This window comes from Mizuhopecten yessoensis, unplaced genomic scaffold, assembly GCF_002113885.1.
Source record: "Mizuhopecten yessoensis strain PY_sf001 unplaced genomic scaffold, ASM211388v2 scaffold3621, whole genome shotgun sequence".
NCBI lineage: Eukaryota > Metazoa > Mollusca > Bivalvia > Pectinida > Pectinidae > Mizuhopecten > Mizuhopecten yessoensis.
In genome coordinates, this window is record NW_018405136.1 from 1,061,732 (window position 1) to 1,068,504 (window position 6,773).

The following is a 6,773-nucleotide window of genomic DNA, read 5'->3' on the forward strand; positions in this document are numbered from 1 at the left end:
ATTTATATGTGAAAGTGATTTAGTTAAATTCTAAGAGAGAAATATATACCAAAATATTATTTCACTTATCCAAGTCAAATAGAAATGCAAGGGTTGTTTAATATATTTAATGTAAAAAAATACACAAAAGTTTGTAGATTCCTAGAAAAGCTTGAACAAATATTAACTTAATTTCTGTACAGGGTTGTGCTCCTTCTATATGTAACTATGCTATATACAATGTTGTAATTGTGTACATCACACGCCATGTATCATATTTACTATATATGTATGTGACCTCTTGTTACACACGTAAGTGTGTCGGAGTGAATAAATAAAACTTGGAACTTGGCTTTTGTTGGTGTGAGTTTAAAGAATGGTGTGTTTTTCTCGTTCATTTGGTTGACGGTATCGTATATATTTATGTTTTATCTAAGTGGATCGATGGCTTGTTTTTGTTTTGTTTTTTGTTTGTTTGTTCTTGTGATTTGACGGCATGTCATATTGTTTTTTATTTGTGTGAATTGACTGTATGGTATATTTGTTGGTGAAAGTTGGTAATATGGTATATTTGTTGGTGTAAGTTGGTAATATGGTATACTTGATGGTGTAAGTTGGTAATATGGTATATTTGTTTGTGTAAGTTGGTAATATGGTATATTTGTTGGTGTAAGTTGGTAATATGATATATTTGTTGGTGTAAGTTGGTAATATGATATATTTGTTGGTGTAAGTTGGTAATATGGGATATTTGTTGGTGTAAGTTGGTAATATGGGATATTTGTTGGTGTAAGTTGGTAATATGGTATATTTGTTGGTGTAAGTTAGTGATATGGTATATTTGTTGGTGTAAGTTGGTAATATGGTATATATGTTGGTGTAAGTTGGTAAGATGGTATATTGGTTGGTGTAAGTTGGTAATATGGTATAGTTGTTGGTGTAAGTTGGTAATATGGTATAGTTATTAGTGTAAGTTGGCAATATGGTATATTTGTTGGTGTAAGTTGGTAATATGGTATATTTGTTCGTGTCAGTTGTTAGCATTGTATATTATGTTTATTGTTCTTGTTTTTGTCTGTTTACGTCATGGTGTATTGGCTTTGTTCTTGCGAGTTGAAGGTCTGGTATTTTGTGATCGCTTGTAAAAATTGATTGCATGGTTAATTTTTCACTATATATTTTCAGAATAAATAAGAGCATAAGCAGTAATAGTGATGTTGTTAAATAAACAGAAAGTTTTTCTATATATATATAAACCACCACCTCTTAAACTTGTCTATTTCAATAGACACATGTAGATATAGTGAATGTTTTAGTGGTAGGAAGTTGTACGAATAAAATTGATCCGACATCATCTTTTAATTGTTCGTTATTTCTTGAAAATTCTAATTATCGTTATCCAAATAAAATTTGTTAATATTGACAGACTGTTTAAGTTTGTATCAATATTTATGTATTAATTCTTCAACATTTGGTCTATATTAACAAATTATATTTGGATAGCAATATTAAGCATTTTCAAAAAAACAAACCACCCACCTGTCTAAGGACAATACCCGAATCATTAGAGACGAATGCGCCCCAGGTAAGACATAGCCTGAATAACCCAATATCAATTAAGTTGCATTTTAGAATTATGCACAATAACAAAAGCAAATGCGAGAATCCTTTCTCTTGCTATTGATTGTTGCTTGTTCAGGCCTCTACAAAACGTCCGCCTGTGATGCAGCCCATGGCTTAAACATATTTAATTAATTTAGATCAAAGTACTGTGCACTAGTAGCAACGGTTTTTTAAAAAGAATGAAATGCTATGGAAAAAATGAATTTGTAAATTATCATTTTTTTAAATTCCGCTTTTCTCCTTGCGTTTTGACGCTATGGTATGTTATGATACATATTACCCTTATGTGTTGATAATGATGTATTTTGCTATTTAAGTTTTAATTTTGATTTTTGTTTTTACTTCGTGTGTTGATGCTGATATATTTTATGTTATGTATATTTTGCGCTATTATGTCACTTGTGTTTACGTCATGGTCTATTTTGTCATCTGTGTTTACGTTTTGGTGTATTTTGTCACTTGTGTTTACGTTGTGGTCGATTTTGTCATCTGTGTTTACGATTTGGTCGATTTTGTCACTGGTGTTTACGTTGTGGTCGATTTTGTCACTGGTGTTTACGTTGTGGTGTATTTTGTCACTTATGTTTACGTTGTGGTCGATTTTGTCACTGGTGTTTACGTTGGGGTCGATTTTGTCGCCTTTGTTTACGTTGTGGTCGGTTTTGTCACTCGTGATTATGTTGTGTATATTTGGTCACTTGTGTTTACGTTGGGGTCGATTTTGTCGCTTGTGTTAACGTTGTGTTGTATTTTGTCGCTTGTGTTTACATTGTGGTGTATTTTGTCGCTTGTGTTTACATTGTGGTGTATTTTGTCACTCGTGATTACGTTGTGGTCGATTTTGTCACTGGTGTTTACGTTGTGGTCTATTTAGTCACTGGTGTTTACATTGTGGTGTATTTTGTCCCTTGTGTTTACGTTGTGGTGTATTTTGTCACTTGTGTTTACGGTGTGGTCTATTTTGTTACTTTACACTTTGGTCTATTTTGTCTCTTGTGTTTACGGTGTGGTCTATTTTGTCACTTTACACTTTGGTCTATTTTGTCACTTGTGTTTATGGTGTGGTATATTTTGTTACTTTAAACTTTGGTCTATTTTGTCATTTGTTTTTTCGGTGTGGTCTATTTTGTTACTTGACACTTTGGTCTATTTTGTCACTTGTGTTTACGTTGTGGTCTATGTTGTTACTTTACACGTTGGTCTATTTTGTCACTTGTGTTTACGGTGTGGTCTATTTTGTTACTTTACACTTTGGTCTATTTTGTCACTTGTGTTTACGGTGTGGTCTATTTTGTTACTTTACACTTTGGTCTATTTTGTCACTTGTGTTTACGGTGTGGTCTATTTTGTTACTTTACACTTTGGTCTATTTTGTCACTTGTGTTTACGGTGTGGTCTATTTTGTTACTTTACACTTTGGTCTATTTTGTCACTTGTGTTTACGGTGTGGTCTATTTTGTTACTTTACACTTTGGTCTATTTTGTCACTTGTGTTTACGGTGTGGTCTATTTTGTTACTTTACACTTTGGTCTATTTTGTCACTTGTGTTTACGGTGTGGTCTATTTTGTTACTTTACACTTTGGTCTATTTTGTCACTTGTGTTTACGGTGTGGTCTATTTTGTTACTTTACACTTTGGTCTATTTTGTCACTTGTGTTTACGGTGTGGTCTATTTTGTTACTTTACACTTTGGTCTATTTTGTCACTTGTGTTTACGGTGTGGTCTATTTTGTTACTTTACACTTTGGTCTATTTTGTCACTTGTGTTTACGGTGTGGTCTATTTTGTTACTTTACACTTTGGTCTATTTTGTCACTTGTGTTTACGGTGTGGTCTATTTTGTTACTTTACACTTTGGTCTATTTTGTCACTTGTGTTTACGGTGTGGTCTATTTTGTTACTTTACACTTTGGTCTATTTTGTCACTTGTGTTTACGGTGTGGTCTATTTTGTTACTTTACACTTTGGTCTATTTTGTCACTTGTGTTTACGTTGTGGTCTATTTTGTTACTTTACACTTTGGTCTATTTTGTCACTTGTGTTTACATTGTGGTCTTTTTTGTCACTTGACACTTTGGTCTATTTCGTCACTTGTGTTTACTGTGTTGCCTATTTTGTTACTTTATACTTTGGTATATCTTGTCACTTGTGTTTACGGTGTGGTCTATGTTCACTTTGGTCTATTTTGTCACTTGTGTTTACGGTGTGGTCTTTGTTCACTTTGGTCTATTTTGTCACTTGTGTTTACGGTGTGGTCTATTTTGTTACTTTACACTTTGGTCTATTTCATCACTTGTGTTTACGGTGTGGTCTATTTTGTTACTTTACACTTTGGTCTATTTTATCACTTGTGTTTACGGTGTGGTCTATTTTGTTACTTTACACTTTGGTCTATTTCATCACTTGTGTTTACGGTGTGGTCTATTTTGTTACTTGACACTTTGGTCTATTTTATCACCTGTGTTTACGGTGTGGTCTATTTTGTTACTTCACAGTTTGGTCTATTTCATCACTTGTGCTGACGGTGCAGTTTATGTCGTCACTGGGCATTGAAGGGGTTTTATTTTTAGTCACACTATGTTCATGTTGCAGTTTATGTTGTGCTTGTAATTGATGCAATTGTGTCTGTAGTTCCGTTCTGTATTGATGCTGGGGTGCTTCTTTCCTGTTGTATTAACATTGTGGTTTATTGTATCCCCGTGTGTTGATGCTATAGTATATTGTAACTGTGTGTTAATGTTTATATATATGGGGCGACGAAGTAATTCCAACAGTGTGGACAAGTTTAGGTTGTCAAATTTTCGGAGCGATCCGCTCCTTTTTCAAGACACAGTGAAACAAAACAGTTACATGTACATATACATTATATTACAAGAAGATAGAATTGATATACTATAATTGCATGTTTATATATATATATACATATATATTAAAATCTCGCTATTATTACACGTGTAGCTTCCCTATGGCATCACCGAAAAGACTAAAACAAACTCCTTGATTAATTTTTCAGGTAGCAGCTTCGCCACCCAACCCGGGCTCAATCCTTGTGTTTGTCATTGGCATTTCCCATTTTCAACCTGTCCAGTCGAAGATACCTATTTACATCGGAGGATTTTTCCCAATGCAAAACGGATTGTGGGATGGCTCAGGTATACTTCCGGCGGCTGAGATGGCGCTTGAAGACGTAAACAATGATGACACTATTCTGAAGGACTATGAGCTAAAAATGTCTTGGAAAAACAGCAAGGTAGGTAGAGAAGCATCTAACATAAAGCACGTAGATAACATTTTAAGCCTTAATTGTAGTTTATGAGAGAGATGGTTCAAAAACATTGACAAAGGGTACCTTACTGGTGTACTGTTTATTGATCTGCGTAAAGCATTTGATACCGTAAATCACAAAGTACTTTTACACAAAATTAAGTCATATGGGGTATCCCAATCAGCCGTACAGTTTTTCCATTTAAATCTTTCTGACTGATCACAAGCTGTAAACTATCAGGGGATACTATCTGAGTTCAAGCCAGATAATATTGGTGTTCCACAGGGCTCAATACTTGGGCCACTTCTATTTATATTATATATAAATGATTACCCAAAGTGTTTGAAAAATTCTTCTGTTACCATCTATGCAGATGACACTTCCAAAGATGTGAAAGGTAAAACTGGAGATATTGGAACAAAAATTATCTGAAGATTTGGAATGTACATTTGGTTGGATGAGCATAGCAAATTAAGTCTCAATTTAAGTAAAACTCAGTGTATGATGATAGGCTCTGTGCAAAAACTTTCCAAATGAAGAGATCTATCTTTGAAATTTAATGAAAATGTTATTGAGACAGTTTGTTGTGCCACACTTCTAGGTGTGCTCATAGACAAAACTTTATCATGGGAAGATCATATCGAAAGTGTTTGTAAAAAACTATCAAAAAAGGTTGGTGTACTGAGAAGACTTCGACCATTTATGTCTGACAGTATTATACTAAAGGTCTATCAGAGTATTGTCTTACCTCATTTCATATATTGTTCAAATGTGTAGTGTATTCCTACTAATAAAATGTACATCGAGAAGATTTTTAAGTTACAAAAAAGAGCTGCCAGGATTTTATTGAACATCGAAGATATTTTAATTCCTCCTTGTACTCTTTTTAACAGTTTCCAGTGGATGCCTTTATCTGAGTTTTATGAGTTTAGGAAAGCAGTTCTCCCTTGAAAATTCTAAAATGCCAAGCTCCAAATGTTTTAAATTCCATGTTTTTATATGTAAGAGATGTGTCTTCCAGAAGTACAAGAGCTACCACAACAGATAGACTGTATGTTCCTTTTAGCAAAAAACATAAATAATCAAACGCTCTTTTAGCTACAGTTGCTCTGTTTTGTGGAATTCACTTAATGATGTTATTAAACAGTCGTGCAGTGTAGATGTTTTTAAAAAGAAATACATAGAAATGTTTTACAGTAAGTAATAAGTGTGATACATAATAATATCTGTGATACATATCAATGTATATATACATCTTTTATTAAGATTGTATTTATTATCATTCTACCATTATAATTGTCTTATTAAGTCTGTACATATATGCATAACAGGGCCGTATTGTAAACTAGACTATGTCTAAATATGAACCCCTGTAAAAATAAAAGATTTTATTATTATTAATATTATCCATGTTGCTCAACCTGTTACTTGGTACTAAGGCCAAATGAAAATCTGGGATAAAAATAGAGGAATTGATGATATTACTTTTTCCTTATTACTATACTTTAATAATAATAATAATAATAATAATATACAACATTTGATATAGCGCCCTAACTAGCTAACATAAGCCCCTCTAAAGCGCTTTACAGTACATATATATACAATTATGATATACAATATTTGAGGAATTCGCTAGAGCTGCCTTATCAGGCGTTAACTACTAGTCATATGCCACCTGGCTAATATCTCCCTATGTGTGTATGCCTGCTTGTGTGCTGGAGATGTTTTGTGTTTCGCATTTATTGCGATAATACTGAACATTATAACAAGTTATTAAGAAAAATGGTATAAAACCCTCATTAAAGACTATACGTTTTTTGACATAGGTATGCAAATGGCCGCTGTATTTATGAAGATGGCAATGCATCACCAGTTTGGTAATGTTACCAAAACAGAGTGCG